Source organism: Chenopodium quinoa, unplaced genomic scaffold (assembly GCF_001683475.1).
Source record: "Chenopodium quinoa cultivar QQ74 unplaced genomic scaffold, ASM168347v1, whole genome shotgun sequence".
In the NCBI taxonomy this organism is placed as follows: domain Eukaryota; kingdom Viridiplantae; phylum Streptophyta; class Magnoliopsida; order Caryophyllales; family Amaranthaceae; genus Chenopodium; species Chenopodium quinoa.
The window spans coordinates 1,366,115-1,383,090 of NW_018745275.1; the positions used below are offsets into that span (position 1 = coordinate 1,366,115).

Below are 16,976 nucleotides of genomic sequence, written 5' to 3' on the forward strand. Positions count from 1 at the left end.
TTGGATGCAATCATGTTCCATTGTGGACTAATAGTACCCTAAACGTGAGATTATTTTGGCGAGCATTTTTCCATTAATGTGAGGTGATAGAGTCATAAAATATAATATTTATATCTATTAAACTCTTGATTTTATATTGATATTTAATGGTTTAATGATATATTAAGTAATTTTCTTCCCGAGACACGTACTACTACAAATTTTATTTATTTGTGTGTAGGAAAGAAAGTATTGGTACAAATTGCATTTTACGACACTTCCGGTTAAGAGAAGTAAATTGCAAGTGGTTGACTCTCAAGTATTTCAAGCCCAAAATTATTTTACTGGGTAAACATTTATAGTTGGGCTAAAAATATAACAATATGTCACAGAGCTCAAAACTCTTCTTTGTTCTCACTGTTATTGCCTTTAACACACAAAACAAACCACCTTGAGCGAAATTTCTGGGATTTAAATGTCAAGCAAGGGATAAAGATGAAAGTGGATAATAATTGGAACAAGAAACTCGGATTAGCTGGAGATCAGCTACACCGAAATAGAAGGGAGGCTGTATTTCAGCAGAAAACGAAGGGGGTTTGGAGGGTACCAAATGACAGAGGAAGGAAGTTGAATTGCATGCGAGAAGAGGTGACAGTCTGGGCAGCAAAATTCAGCAACACAACCAGAACGAACTCAGAGCAGCAGTGCAGCGGCGGTGAAGCGAAGTAGCCAGAGTCAAGGTGACTTAGTTGTGTTCCGTAATTTTTCATTTGCTACGGGAATTGCTGGGCAGCGAAATTTATAATAGAACCCGAAGAAAAGCTGCAGCGTTTTGGAGCTCCAATTGCTACAAAATCAGCAAATTTAGTGAGATTGAAAACAGTACTTTGGAGCGACATTTTCGAGGATAGCCGGGTGGTGTTCTGGTAGTAGCAACGAAACTTGGTTGTGAGTACCGTTCATGGTTCTTTCATCCATCAATTTGGTACTCTTAGTTTAATTGACAGTTTATAAATTTTGCGTCAAGAATTTCAATTCATGGATAATTGTTAAGTTAATTTTTGTCTTTAATATTTCATTCGGTTATTAGATTTTATCAAATAATTTTACAGTTTATCTTATTATAGTTATTTATCTTCTACTTCAGAAATATGATTTATGTAAGTGTCATTGTTAGTATTTCAATTCTGAATATGTTAGGCTAGATTTAATACGGGACGGAGATATAGTATACATTGGATTATTGTGTTGTGAGAATAAGAGTGTTATTATTTGAGCTTATTATGTTTATATATTGATTGGAGTGATAATCTGTTGTATTGATATAAATTAGTTGAGTTATATTTTAGACTGGCCATCTTGAGTATAGTTTGCTAGTTTAATTGCTATAATATTTATTTGTGATACGTAATTGTCTGGATTAATATTCCTTAGTAGCCCTTAGGTGTTTGATGGGTGACTGAAGCTTGTCCGATTCCTATGATTATCAAGCCTTTAAGTTGCACAAATCCGAGCTTGTGAGATTTGTGGCTTAAGTTAGCTACTTCCTTACTAATTAACGCTGCTAATTAATCAAGTCTAGAGAGCTTGTTCTAGATTGTTAGTTAGTTAGACAATATTCCAAGAGCTTGTTTGGTTTACTTGCAATTAAGAGAAGTTTTGGATACTAGTTGGTATTCATTAGTTATCATCAAGATATATGCATGATTTATGTAATTTGATGAACAATTGGTATTCCAATGCTATAATATATCTGCCGATCCCTATTTTGTCATTCTTGATTTTTAATATTTATTATTACTTTTAGTTATATATCACCGTACTAAGCTCATTTTCAAGTCCGTAGTTTTATATATTAGCTCATCTTTAAATCAGGGGTTTTTAACATACACAAGTAATAATTTGATAATCTAATTCTCAGTGGGATCGACCCTAGCTTACCCTACTACATTTTAGGAGGTTTTAGTTAGGTTTTTTTTGGTAGACACGCGATAGTTGTATCAAATTTTGGCGCCATTGCCGGGGAATTGGCCTTTTATTACATTATTACACTAGTAAAAAAATGAATTAGGCAACACACCTTTGGCACCGATTCTTGAAAACCGGTGGCAAAGGAAATGGGCGAGATATGCTTAATGACTTTTGGCACCGGTTCCTCTTAAACCGGTGCCAAATCAACTAGTTGGCACCGGTTCAAACCGGTGCCAATTACAAGGAAAAAAAAAAGAAAAAAAAAAGCAGAAAAGGGATTTAGCACCGGTTCTAAACAAAACTGGTGCCAACTGTTTAAAAAAATTCGGGTTAATGCTAACTTTCTTCTTCTTTCTTTTTCCCTTGCTTTCCCTCTTCTTCGTTCGTTCTGCTCTTCTCCTTATGCACTCCATAGAATCAGCTAGCATTTTCGCATCCCTTTCCATCTCGTTTTCCCTCCCATTTTCGCATCTCTTGCTCATCCCTCTCCTAATCGTTTTCCCTCTCATTTTCGCATCTCCTGCTCTTCCCCCTTGATTTCCCTCTTAGTTTTCGCATCTCCTTCTGCACTCCATTGAAGCAAGTCTCTCTCTCCATTGAAGTGGTTTACGCACATTCTCACTCCATTGAAGCAGCACCTACATTGAACCAAGCCTGGCCTCCGTTGAACTCACGCCATTGAACAACTCACGCCATTGAACGTGCTCTATATTCTCCATTGAGGCCGATTATGAGCTTTCTCACTTCCATTGAACAAGCTTCGAGGTAAGGTATTTCTTGTGGTTGTGCGAATTCATTGATTTTCTTTTGCAATCTAGGGTTTTTTGTTGATTTTCTGTTCAATTTAGTAATTTCAGGGTTATGGTAATATAGGGTTTGTAGTGTAATTTGCATCTGTTCAAGACTACTTTGTAGTGTAATTTGCATATGCTCTTTTTCTTTATGAATTGGTTCAAGAGCAGCGTTGTTGAATTCTGCTAATGTAAGTTGCTGGTTTCTACAGAGGCTTTTGGGTGCCATGGCGTAGTTGCTGCCATGTGACATTCTGGTAGAATGTTAAGACATTTGCTCGAGACCGAGACTATAGCTGAGGTGTTACTCATGCTAATATTTCGTATATTAAAGTGTTAGAATACAAATTTTGTATAAATTCTTTCTTGTATGGTGAGTTTGATTAAGATCAATGCATAACCCCAGACTTTTGTTTTTTGTTTTAAATTTTTATAGATTCATATGTGAATTGAAGCACATGTTTATAAGCTTGAAGACTACACATTTCGCTCAAGTGAGAAGTTAGAAACAATACATCCATTGTACTTGCTATATTAGTATGAATTATACACTTTACTAATAAGCTATATTTCTTTCTCTTTATTGTTTTAATAAAAGTTTTTTCATGCTATTACGACTTGTGTATTATTTAACGACAAATAAATACAACAATATATGAAATGCTTGCATCATCATACGCCTAGATACCCGTTCAAGGCTTTCTCATTAGGAGAAAATCTTAAATAGCCTTCGGTTGGGACTGTTCTTGAACGTTTACTCTCACTTAGGTGGTGAATGTATGTCTTTTTTTTCGATTTTAAGGAACATCTTGGCTTACTATTTCCTCACCATGTTCTCTGGGTACATATGTGGGTAAGTTATTACCTACATCGTGTACTTGGAGAACTGGGGGGAAATGCTGCCGGATTTTCCATAAAATTGAAAAGTCGACATATATTCACTAGTGAGATTACACGTTCAAGGATGGGTTAGGTTGGAGTGATAAGGACCCTTTGGAAGCATATATGCACTTTTGTATCTATATGAATGTTATATGTATGGTGTGTGTTTGAATTTGATTTACATATATAATAGATGTAGCAATTATACATTATTCGTAATATGTTGCCATGTTTAGAGATAATTTACTTAATGGAGAAGGATCGTGGCTGGATGTATGGTAGACGTGATACATTGGAATTCTTTGATGGGGTTCAAGAGTTTTGCGAGAGGGCTTCATCTTATCAGCGCAGAATGAGTGTTGATTGGCTCTATTGTCCTTGTGTTGATTGTAATAATGTGAAGGTGGTCAATAATGTTGATATCATTAGAGATCATGTACTTTGTCTTGGGTTTAGGCTTAAATACTATGTGTGGATTTGGCACGGTGAAGAAGGAGAGTACAATGGGGATGTTGATGGGAATGATGTGCATGATGATAGAAGCAATGACATTCGTGTGGACGAGGAATATAGGAATGATGAACATATTATTGTTAATGGTGATGAGGCTTGATTTGAGGATGATCAGGTGGATGAGGTCGAGGATGAAGGGGTGGATGAGATGATGTGTGATGTTTGAGTCATTATCAGAGGCTTCTAAAAAACCTTTGTATCCTGGGTGCAAAAAAATACTCCAAACTATCAGCCGTGCTAACACTTTTTAAGATTAAGTTGAAGCATGGGTCAACAGACAGTAATTTTACTTCTTTGTTGACCGCGTTAAGTGAGATTTTGCCCGACGGGAATGAAATTCCTAAGTCTTACTATTACGCAAAGAAGCTCATGTGTCCATTTGGTTTGGAGTATAAGAAGATACATGCATGTCCTAATGATTATATTCTTTATCGAAACAAATATGAACAATTGGAGGAGTGTCCACATTGCAAAAAGTCGCGCTACAAGCGCATGAGTTGCAATGTTGGTACAAAGGGACCTCCTGCTAAGGTTTTGTGGTATCTTTCCATTATTCCAAGGTATAAGCGTCTATTCTCAACACCAAAAGACGCTAAAATCATGAGGTGGCATGCAGAGGGAAGAAAGAAAAACAGAATGCTGAAGCATCCAGCCGACTCCCCGCAATGGAAGAACATTGATATGAAGTTTGGGGAATTTGGTGATGAAGTCAGAAATTTAAGGCTTGGTTTGTGCATGGACAGGATGAATCCATTTGGCACTCTTAGTACCCAACACAGCACATGGCCAATACTTTTAGTGATCTACAATTTGCCTCCTTGGTTGTGCATGAAACGAAAATACGTAATGCTTTCACTTTTGATAACGGGTCCAAGGCAACCTGGAAATGACATAAATGTTTATCTTGCGCCACTTGTTGACGATTTGAGAAAGATGTGGGACAAAGGGGTTTCCGTTTTTGATGCTTATAAGAATGAGATGTTCACATTGCGTGCAGCTCTTATGTGGACCCTTAATGATTTTCTTGCATATGAAAACTTGTCTGGTTACAAGAACAAAGGAAAAAAATCATTCCCCATTTGTATTGATGACACCCCAAGCATATACCTTGATAATTGTCACAAAGAGGTGTACGTGCATACTCGAAGGTTGCTCAGGAGCGATCACCCGTACTGTAGACATAAAAAGGCTTTCGATGGGAAAACGGAAAAGGGAACTGCGCCTAGGCCATTGACTGGTGAGGAGGTTTATGCTCGAGTTAAGGGTATACGAACAGTATTTGGGAAAACAGAAAAAGCTGCCGACTCAACTACTCTCTTTTAAAAAAAAATCAATCTTTTGGAAGCTTATGTACTGGAAAAAACATGACGTTAGGCACTGTCTTGATGAAATGCATATAGAGAAGAATGTGTGTGATGCTCTCGTGGGAACGCTGATGAATATTCAAGGCAAAACAAAGGACGAAAAGGGTGCACGGTTAGAATTGGAAAAGATGGGGGTTCATCCAGAATTGTGGGCTTAGAAAAAGGTTAGAAAGGGAAAGGAACAGGAAACGGAAAATGAAATGAGTTCGAAAAAAGGAAAGGGGAAGAGCAAGGGAAAGAGAAAGGCCACAGATGCGTTGAAGAAGAAATATGCGGGAAAAGCCAAGGATGTCAAGACTTATTTACCTCCAGCTTGCTACACATTGTCAAGGGTAGAAAAATTGATGTTTTGTGCATGTCTGTACGGCATTAAGGTTCCATCAGGGTACGCATCTAACATGAAAAGATTTGTATCCTTAAATAGAGAATTGAAGCTAACAAGTATGAAATCCCACGATTGTCATGTTCAGATGCAAGTATTCCTACCAATTGCAATATGTGGTATTTTACCAAAGCACATGAGGGAAGCTACTACAAGCCTCTATTTGTTTTTCAATACAATATGCAGAAAAGTGTTTGATCCTTTTACACTTGATTCTTTACAGGCGGATGTGGTTGTGACTTTGTGCAAATTTGAGATGTACTTCCCACCCTCATTTTTTGACATAATGGTGCATTTGATTCTTCATTTGGTGCGTGAGATTAAATTGTGAGGTCCAGTGTTCATGAGGTGGTGCTATCCTTTTGAAAGACACATGGGAACATTGCAAAATAAGGTAAGGAATCAGGCTCACCCGGAAGGAAGTATGATTCAAGGGACCGTGGCTGAGGAGATTGGTAATTTTGTGGCCGACTATAGAGCCGTTGCTGAACCTATTGGTATTCCTACTTCTTGAAATGAAGGGAGACTTGATGGTCATGGCACAATCGGGTCGAAAGGAATGTCACCTGATCGAGATAAGTTCTTACGAGCACACCTACATGTGTCGCACCATGTTGCAGATGTTCACCCATATTTAGACGAGCACATGGCTAGTTTGCGTGATGAATTTCCATCGAAAGATGAAAGGGAACTGATGTAGTTGCATAATAAGAAGTTTTTGAGTTGGTTTCATGATCGAGTGATGGGTGGAATGGATGAGAGTGTCACAGATACAGCAAGGTGGCTTGCTTATGAACCTAGGGATGATGTTCGCTCATTTGAGGGATATGACATAAATGGGTACACACTTTGGACTGAGCGTCAGGATTTGGAATCTTCCTCGACCCAAAAAAGTGGTGTAACGCTTGTGGCATCGTCAAGGGAGTTTGCAAGTGCTAAGGATAAATCACCTCGTTGATGTAGAGTTATCATACTATGGTCGAATTCAAGAAATATGGGAGCTTGATTATTGTAACTTCGTGGTTGCTCTTTCCCAATGTAAGTGGGTTGATAATATCAGGCGTAACGTCAAATATGATGACTTTACTCTTGTAGATCTTGGCCATCTAAATGATTGTGCGGAACCATTCATCCTTGCATCTCAAGCTAAGCAAGTGTTTTACGTAACCGACCCAGCCGATTGAAAATGGTCTATTGTGCTAGCTGGAAAAAGAGGAATCCTAGGCATTGGAGATGTCGAGGATGAGGAAGAATATGATGCGTTTGATGACTCGGCACCTTTCACTGTTCCTAGACCTGTTGTAACAAATGACATAGACGACCAAGCCAATTATATGCGATCAAACCACAACGAATGAAAGTGTAATATTAGATTGAGGTAATATTTTTCAGCAATTTTGAAATTGTAGGCGTTAAAAGTTTAAATCACAGGTTAGGTGAAAATGAATGAAAGTGTTAAATTACTTGCCCATTTTTCACATTTTCTTTTAAATGAATGAAGTAACTTTTAAAACATTTGAAATATGGAATAAAAACGACCTGCAGTTGCCCATCTTCTATGTTGATTTGTATTATAATTCAGCAATTTATATTTGATTATAACTTTACCTTTCAAATTTATTTATATTACAACTAATAACGTGTTATGTTTGTAATGGAAGATGTTTACATCTCATGGCGGACGATCAGGACCGTATTTGTGTCGAGGATGTAGAGGATGATGATGATTTTACTGAGGATGAGGACGAGCTGTATGATGTGAACAAGGAGCCTGATTTGGGTGAGGCAGAAGATCAGGCTTAGGATGAGTTGGAGCGTAAGCTTGATGACTTTGAGATTTTAGCTGAACAAGCGCCTCCTATCAATAATGCAGTTTCTGAGACGGTTGGTGAGAGCCCTACTTCCCGCACTCAAAGCCAAGGACAAAGTGGAGGAGGGGTGAAGGCACCGGCTAAGAAAAAGGCGAGGGGTCCGACGACAAGTTTGAAGAAACCCGTCGGTCCCATGGCCTTGGATTATAACAAGGCAGGCCAACCTACAGGCAAATGGCGTCGCCAATACGCTATTCACATTGGGATTTGTGCGCGCAAAATCCCCATTCCTCTTGGTTGGCAGGAAGTGTCTTCGGGCAAGTGTTTTGTTTGCACACAATTATGAATACCTTCACTATATTGTTATTTAAAAGGGGAAACTAATAATCTCTTTTATTTGTGCTTGCAGAGTGTGTTTAACATTCCTAATGATGCCGCCAAGCGAAGGGTGTTTGAATCTTTACTGGCGGAAAGATTTAGAGGCTTTAAGACCCTCTTAGTTCGTACGTGGATCACAAAGACAAGGGTGAGAAGACCAAAGAAAAAAAAAGGAGGTTGCAATGATGATGAAGTCATCGAGGAAGAGCAACTCCCCTGGCAAAAATGGCCAAGCGTATCGAAGGATGATTGGAAAGCTTTCGTTCTTCAAAAAAGTAAAAAGGAAGCAATTGTAAGTTTAAGTAAATCTGATTGACAATTGTATAATATATTAACTCTTTTTTAAGTAATGATACTAACATGTCTAATTATGTAGGAACTGAGGGAGCAAAATTCCAAAAATGCAATGCAGAGGCAATACACCCATCGTATGGGGCCTAAAACATTTGGTGAATGGAGGGAAACGTGGGTGAAGGAGGATGTATACCCCACTGCGCTTCTAGGTTACTCCAAAGAAGCCTCTGATTCCATGACCAATACGTTGGTGAGTAGTGCTAGCGATTTAATTTGTTCTCTGCATTCGCGTGACAAGAAAACCGGAAAATGGGTCATCAATGCTCCGGAAACCAAAGAAATGGCAGATAAACTCGTAAGAAACTATGAACTAGTGTACATTATGAAGCTTTAGCATAAATATCACTTTACAAAAACATTAACTATATTCATGTTGCCTTTTTGGTTTTGCTACAGCTTGAGTACACTGAAGAACTGGTTCAAGGTAAGCTGGTCCCAACACTAGAGAAGGACCCTTTCACCTTGGCTTTGGGAAATCCCTACCATCTAGGACGGGTATTAGGTGCGGGAGGGACCTTGCTAGGATAGGAAAAGGTGATGGGTCCAGAATATACCAAATCAGGAAGATCCCGAGCAAGTGTGAACTCACCGGTTGACTTGGATGCCACGGTGGCATCAATTAAGGAACAAGTGCGCAACGTGATGCGAGAAGAATTCAATTCTTGGGCGAAGAAACTGAACTTGCCGGGCTTGCCTTTCCCCGTGACTACATTGGTCAACTCATGTAGTCACCCACAATGATAAGGAGAAGATGAGATACATGGAGACGATGATAAGGTAGTTTCATATCTATTAGTTTTAGCATATTGAGTTACGTGAGATCTAACGTGGCATTATTAACTTACTATTGCAGGTTTGTACTCCTACACATGCGGACTCGAGGGAGCTTCATAATCCAACACCGGTTCACTTTCCAGAGTTACAGGTAATTGGTTTAGTTCTTTGTAATTTGTTTAGTTCTTTGTAAGCGTTGACATGATAAGATAGCTCTGTATGCTGCTTACGTGTCTGCTGTGTGCCTGTGTCTACCTGCTTCCCCCTGCCTGTCTGCTATGTGCCTGTGTCTACCTGCTTTTGTCTACTGCTTCTGTATGCTGCTTGCGTCTGCTACTACTGTGGTGCTGTTGCTGTTTCTATGTTGCTGTATTGTGCTGTCTGCTACTGTTCTGTTGTGCTGTCTAATGTCTGTTGTGATGTCTGTTGTTACTGTGTTGCTGTTTCTGTGCTGCTGTTGCTATTTCTGTTTCTGTTTCTGTTTTTACTGCTGTTGTTGTTTCCGTTTCTGTTGTTGTTTTTGTTTCTGTGCTGCAATTGTTTATGTGCTGTTGTTGTTTCTGTGGTGCTGTTGCTATTTCTGTGCTGCTGTTGTTGTCTTGTTGTTTCTGTGCTGCTGTTGCTGTGTTGCTGTTGCCACTAGTAGAAAAAATGACAAACGCACCCTACCTTTGGTACCGATTTTTGAAAACCGGTGGTTAAAAAAACGGGCGAGATTTGAAAATAAGCTTTTGGCACCGGTTCTAGCCAAACTGATGGCAAATTATCTTTTCAGCACCAGTTCAAACTGGTGCCAAATAAAAAAGATATTTTATTTTAAAAAAAAGGGGAGAAAGGGACTTGGAACCAGTTCGGTTCGAACCGGTGGGAAATCTATTGTAAAATTAAAAAAAAAAACCTGAATATACTCATCTTTCTTTCTCTTGCTTTCATTTCCTCGATCTTTCTTCCTCTCTCATCTGATCTGCCTCTCTCTCTCTCCTCCATTGAAGCGTACTCGAATTTCTCCATTGAAGGGTCTTCTTGAACCCTCGATCGAAAGGAGTTTCAAAAGTGCTCTTAGCGGCTTCTGACCTTTGTCTCCTCCAATGGTGGTACCATTTTGTTTAGATCATCAACTTCTTGTCTAGGGTTTAGTCTTACAATTTTGTTAATTTGGTATGCTACTCTGTATTCCATTTTCATCAATTTAATGGCGATTCTTAAAATTTTGCCTTGATTTGTGGGTGTCTTTTGTGAATCCTTGACGAAGACGACGATGCCTTCATTCTTCTGGTAATTTCCCCTTTTGTACTCATTTGTTAATTTTTAGGTTTTTGAATGTTTTTTGATTTTTATTAATTGCTTACTTTTTTTAAGATTTTTTTTTGGGTTGAATTTCTATGTTTTCTGTATATTTTTCGACTTTAATTGATTGTTTTATTTTTTGCTTTTTTTGGGTAGAATTTCTAGGGTTTCTGAATATTTTTCGATTGTTATTTTTTTGGTTTTTTTTGGTTGAATTCCTAGGTTTTATGAGGATTATATGAACATTATTTTATATATATATATATATATATATATATATATATATATATATATATATATATATATATTCAGAAAACAAAAATAACAATCAATAAAAATCGAGAAATATTTAGAAAACCTAGAAATATATATATAGTTTTATTAATGGAGTATACACCAATTTGAGTAATGAGATGTGTGCGTTTTGAAATGAGGGTAGGACTGATTATAGGGCTAGAAATCTCATGATAAATTAAGACAAAAACTAAATTTTCAATTACTACTGTAAATTTTCAATTATATGTAAGTAGTATGGGTTGAAAGGAGTGTTTGCACAGAGGAAATACAGTATAATGGTTTGTCAATTTATGCTTGATTGCCAAATTTTTTTTTACTAATACCAATAACGTAAGCCTAATTGATTATAGAAATCCTTTGTTGAATTTCCTTGAAGTCATAAATTTTGCTTCTTTCATAGAATTTTGACTTTGTTATGTACTTTGGCTTAAATTATTAAGCTACATTTCATTGAAATTATACAGCAAGGAAAGAAAGAATGTAGCTTTTCTAGCTTATAGTTTTATCTACTTATCTTGGATCTGATGATGTTGAAGTAAGCCTCTTATATTTTCATTTGTTCTTATTGTGTATTCTTTTTTTCTAAATGGGTGTCACTCATGCCCTGATAACAAGGGGGTGCTGGTTTTATTCGATCACATGCAGCACTAACACTTTTTTAGTGGTAATTCGATGAAATTAGGATGAAATCAGTATTGGGAATTGATGTTCGAGTTGTTATTGTTGGGGTATTGTTTACTTGTTGTTGTTAGAATTGGTGTTCAGATGTTGTTTACTTATTGTTTGAATTGGTGTACGGGTGGGGATGTTGTTTACTTGTTGTTATTCGAACTGGTGTTGGGCTGTTGTTTTCTTGTTTGAATTGGTTTTGGGGTGTTGCTGGATTGTTGTTGTTCGAATTGTTGTTTGAATTGGTCTTGGTATTGTTGTTTTACTTGGATTGAATTGAAGTGGTTGATGCATTAAACTATTGATGCATATTTGGCAAGCATAGTCTGAATTATTTTTTGGAAAGAGAACACACAAATGTTGAGATGTGTGAGTTGTGTGCAGGTAAATGCACTTATGAAGGATCATTTAAATGGAAAAGCAGGAGGATCAAGTGAAAAGTCATCTCAGCCCAGTGCATCAGTTGAACCAAACTCACGTAACTTTGATGATTTAACAGCAAAGGTGTTTGGGCTGTAGAGTTCTTTGCACCTTGGTATGTTTTTGTACGTCTTTTTTTGTTTGAATTGTTAGTTTGAATTCTGATCTTCAAGTTTTTATACTATAATGCATCGATTGTCAGAGGGGGGGATCATCATAGTGAACTTGCTTCATATCTATTATGTTATCTTTGTCTTAATAAATACTGTGCATGAAAATGTTTGTAGAATAGATTTCACTATTCTTGTCAACCATATGTCTATTATTAGTGGCTGCAGGACATGATAGCTTCACTTGAGGATGAAAATTCTTAAAATATAATGTTGTTATTTTTTATTTAAATCATTGATGTTGTTAATATCCTCGAGCAATTGAATTATTTAGCATGGGCGTTAATCCTCATCTCTTGCCTAATATGTGACTAAAGAGAAATTAGAGCAGTTTCTGCTTCATTAAATTGATATGGCCATACTGGCATTACTTCTGCCTATTATTAGCCATATTTTTTACTTAGGCATTACTAATTTAGCTAGCTCAGCTCCTCACCTTTAGGCTCTGGTGCCTCCTGAGAACTTTTTGTCAGCTCATGGAACTCAGTGGATTTTAAATCCTGCACCTTGGTTTTATATTTTATTGTTTGTGAGGAAGGCTCAGAATAATTCGTTGGTTCTGTGCTTGTCTCGGTCGTTGCTGTAGAAGTGATAGCCTCTAAATCCACTGACAAGTCTTCAGGCTCTCTCATTGTTGAATCATCAGTGGTCTGACTATTTCTACTAGTTCTTGCTTTGACAGTGAGTCATCGATAGGTTCATCTTTCAAATTTAGGACTTTAATCTCCTTTTGTTCTTTTTCTGGCACACATATCTCTTTCACTTGTTTTTCTGGCATACAAGCACTTCCGGAAGATTTTGCTGCTTAAAGCCTAAATAACTCAATTTTTTTATGGCAAACCCTTTACCGTGACCTGCTTTTTCTCAACCTAAATGGACCACAGTGAACCCTTTTTCAAATTAGAAAAGGCTGTTATTGCTCTCTCTTTTGTTTAGTTGTGATTTGTGTGGATCTTTTATACTTGCTTCTTATGTATTTGCTTCTTTTTTGATTTTGTGATAGTATTATATCATATATTGATGGTTGAGGTTTGAATTTGTTGTTAGACCTGGTTTGTCAGATTGATCGATGGACTGTTCCTTTTATTTACAGGTTACTGTCAACAAATTGAAGAGGAATTTCTATTTTTTGGGAAGAATGTTTAAATTTGAGGGAAGTGAAGGTATTTTTACGTTTACCATGGCTAATGTGAAACATTGAATACTACAGGCTTTGTTTGTAGCACTATTTACTTTCATGCTGTGATAGTGCCCTGACAAGCCATCTACTTCTTTTGCAGTCCCTCCGTAGAATGAGTCACCCCAACATCATAAAGCTGAAAGAAGTACGAGAAAATAATGAGTTGTTTTTTATATTTGAATATATGGTAAGTTTCTAAGCATCATCTTATTTGCAAACTTGGTAACATATGTAATATTCAGATACTGACTTAACTTTGGTTTTTAACCTAAAAACTCTATAAATTAGCTATGCTTACTGTGTGTGCTTCTTAAATTAGCTATGCATATTAGCTGAGAACTGGATTGAAGTTGAAACTTGGATTGGTGTGTAGATCTAGATTGTCATCGTGGTGGGTTACAAATGTGTTGATCAGAAAACTAATTTGTGTATCTTGTTTTATATATGCATTAAATGAATTTGTATTTAATAAAGTTTGTTTATTTAATCTAAAATTAGTTTGGTCGGTGATAATTCACATTTAAGAAGGTATTTGTGGGAGAATGTTTTGGGAACCGGAAAGCTTTAAACTTTCTTTTAAAAATGTTTTTTGTATCAATGGAGGCATGGATACGTGTTAGGTGTCATCGTTTTTATGCAGTTTTAAGTTAGATGGAGGTATGATTAAGTTGATGGGAAGTTTCATGGTTTCTTTATCCATTAGTAATGAGGAAGCATAGATAACTTTAGCATTCTGTGTGATAAAGGTATTCTGGACATTATAACATCTCCTTTGAGAAGGTTGATGGGAAGTGTCACAGTTTCATTATCTATCAGCAACGGGGGAACAAAAATAAATTAAGCATCCTGTGTGAAGGAGTTATTCTGGACTATAAAGGCACCAAACCTCCAATTTTCTATGAATTAACTCTGAATTTCTGATTCAACCTTTTGTGAATATTTGAGGCCTCAATCTTCAAGCATTGTCTGGTACTTAAACCTTAATCTTTATTACTTTAACTTTATATGAAAAGTTATCCAACTTCTAAGTTTCTAATGATTTATGCCTGTATAGAAGAGAGAGACTTACAAATGTACACTTTGACATTTATTTATATTTTTACTTCCTTATTTATGTTTGAATTAGTGGATTTTGTTTGGTAGTTGCTCCATATGTAAAGAAGCATTGTCTGCCGGGCTAAAGTTTAACATTTTGCTTTTCATGAATAGTGTTGATCTTTAATCCCTTCTTATATAATTGCATGTCAGGTTTGGTTTGCTTGGACTACTGAAATAATAATAAGTGCATCCTTGTTCTTGGCTTCAGGGTGCTGCTGTGCTTGTGGCCTGTGTGGGGTTTAGTGCTTGCCTTTTGAAGCTGTTGCTGCTGTTGTTAGGCTGCCTGTTGCAGGGGTGTTGCTATTTTTCTTTTAGTGTAGCTGCTGCTGGTGCCTAATGTTTTCTGCAGGTTGGTCTGTTGCCACCTGTTGGCCTGTTTTGCTGGGGGTTGTTGCCACCTGCTGCAGTGCTGCTATGTTGCTGAGTTGTCATATGTGTTCAGCATTCAACTGAAATCTCAAGTGTTTTTTTTTTTTTAAAGTGTAATATTACAAGTTATTGAAGAAAATATATGTGTTCTATGTATATTATGATTATATATAAGTATTTGGTACAATTTAAGTGAAAAAAATGCAAAAAAAAAAAAAAAATTATTTTTTTTAGGCATTTTTGGCACCGGTTTTGGAAAAGAACCGGTGCTAAAAGTTTTTTTTAAAAATATTTTGGGGGACTTTTGGCACCGGTTCTAAGTCAAAACCGGTGCCTATTGTATTGAAATAATAAAAAGAATAGCGCGCCATGGGTAATTGGCACCGGTTAACCGATGCCAAATCTTTAAATAGCCACCGGTTTTGAACCGGAGCCAAATCTTTGCAAATCTTCAAAGATTTGGCATCCCTCAAATACCCAACGGTTCAAAATCGGTGCCCATTGGGTGGTTTGAACTGGTGCCTGTTTATGTTTTTCGCTTAGTGTGCTGTCTTGCTGTTTCTGTGCTGCTGTGCCTGTGCTGCTGTTTCTGTGTTGCTGTTTCCGTTTTTGTGTTGCTGTTTGCAGGCTGCTAGTTTGTTATTTTCTGTTTTGAGTGTTGTTGTTTTTGTGTTGCTGTGTCTGTGTTTGTTGGCTGCTGTGTTGCTGTTTACTGTTTGAGTGTGTTGCTGTTTTTTGTGTTGTTTGGGTGCTTCTCTCTACTGTGTGTGTTGCTTGTTTGTGTAGGTGAGTTCGGTGTTGTGGTGTTAACTAGAAAAGTTTTTTGCCTTCACTTGTTTTGTTTTCGGTTTTTTTTTTATTGTTTGTGGATGCTTGGCCACTTGTGATATGTTTGGTGCTCAATTGTAAGTGATCTTCCAAATTGGTGTAGGAAGAGACCCGTTGTGCACTTCTACACCCGGGGATATCAAACAGTGGACCTTTGCAGTTGGTTGCGTATGCTAGTGCACAACCGACCAGTGGTACGGTCCATTCGCGACCGCTAAGGCCACAACATTACTCGGTCGGGATCAATTATGTGGTTGCGGGGTTCGAGTACATCCCAGTACCGGTGCCCGTAGCGGAGGATGGGATGACTACACTCTGGGAAGCGAAAGGTAGCTTTGTGCAATGGCCATGTGATTGGGTAAGGTTGATCAACGAGGTAAGGTTTTGGGTTCACTCTTTACTCTATGCCGGTTGTCTTCACAAGAGTTGGATGGATTTATTTTCTAACCAATTGGGAGATTTGCTATATCAGATTTCGAAGAAAAGCCAAACTTCAAAGAGAAGGAGGGTGGAGTAGCCTAAAAGCATTGATCAAACGGTCGGAGAGTGAAAAAGCGTCGAAGAAGAACTCTTCAAGAGGTTCAGCTATGCAAGCAACTCCACTTATTGCAGACACGGTCCTTCAATCGCTCTCTGAAGATTTAACTTATCTACACAACCGTGTTAGTATGTTGCCTAGTGACACTCTCGTTCAAGTTGCACTACCTAAGGCATTGTTCCACTGTGATGACGATGCAATTGCATGGCTCAGCAAAGAAGATGTGAAGGAATTTCTAAGTGGATCAATGATTAACATTTCCCTCATTCAAACATTCATGAGGTAATTCAATGCCGCTCAAAGTATGTTATTCAGATTAGCAGTGATTGTCGTTTATTTTTCCATTAATATTCTATTATCATGCATGCAAAGCACTACAGGAGCACTTATGTGACATTGATTCGTGGTTATGCCCCGAGCAGAACTCCACACCTAGAATCTTAGGCAACCACCTTGACATGTTGTACTATGTTGAACGGAGTATCAAGGAATCAGTGCGTGCGGGAGATAAGTTCATATTGGCCCCATGTTATGAGGAGTATGTGTAACCATGTCAAATTCATTTGTTTCCCCTGATTATATGTTGTACATGGCTAATAATTGATTTATTTGTCTATTGTGAATTTATGTAGTTTGCATTGGGCCTTGCTAGTGATTTGTGTTTCCAATAACACAATCTTCCTTTTTGATTCAGCTCGATTCCCTCATCCAAAAAAGCTTCTTGTGAAGTCCATACTGCAAAAGTAAATAAAGCTACCTAGTGTTGATTATCATTACCTAACTCATTTATTAGTCATACTAACCAAATTTGAATTTACTTTTCTATAGTGTTATGAAGAAGAAAAATTGTCGAGCTCCTCAAGGTCCCACATGGTAATGCCACATGATATTGTGATTTTCGTAATAAACAATGCGTAAAGA

The 16,976-nt window shown here is 37.5% G+C and overlaps 1 long non-coding RNA gene across 3 annotated transcripts; it reads left to right on the forward strand.

Moving 5' to 3' along the window:
• The first annotated feature begins 353 nt into the window (after positions 1-353).
• Positions 354-16,923, forward strand: LOC110711436. 3 transcript variants are annotated; one of them, XR_002509356.1, is made up of 14 exons: positions 354-964; positions 2,954-3,278; positions 7,544-8,363; positions 8,448-8,720; positions 8,822-9,202; positions 9,279-9,350; positions 11,837-11,987; positions 13,136-13,205; positions 13,323-13,409; positions 14,529-14,669; positions 15,621-15,893; positions 15,990-16,593; positions 16,688-16,798; positions 16,884-16,923. It is a non-coding gene; the product is annotated as an uncharacterized LOC110711436 (long non-coding RNA). The 3 variants fall into 3 exon arrangements; XR_002509357.1 differs by having other exon boundaries at positions 2,954-3,042; XR_002509358.1 differs by having other exon boundaries at positions 354-927.
• Positions 16,924-16,976: the final 53 nt, after the last annotated feature.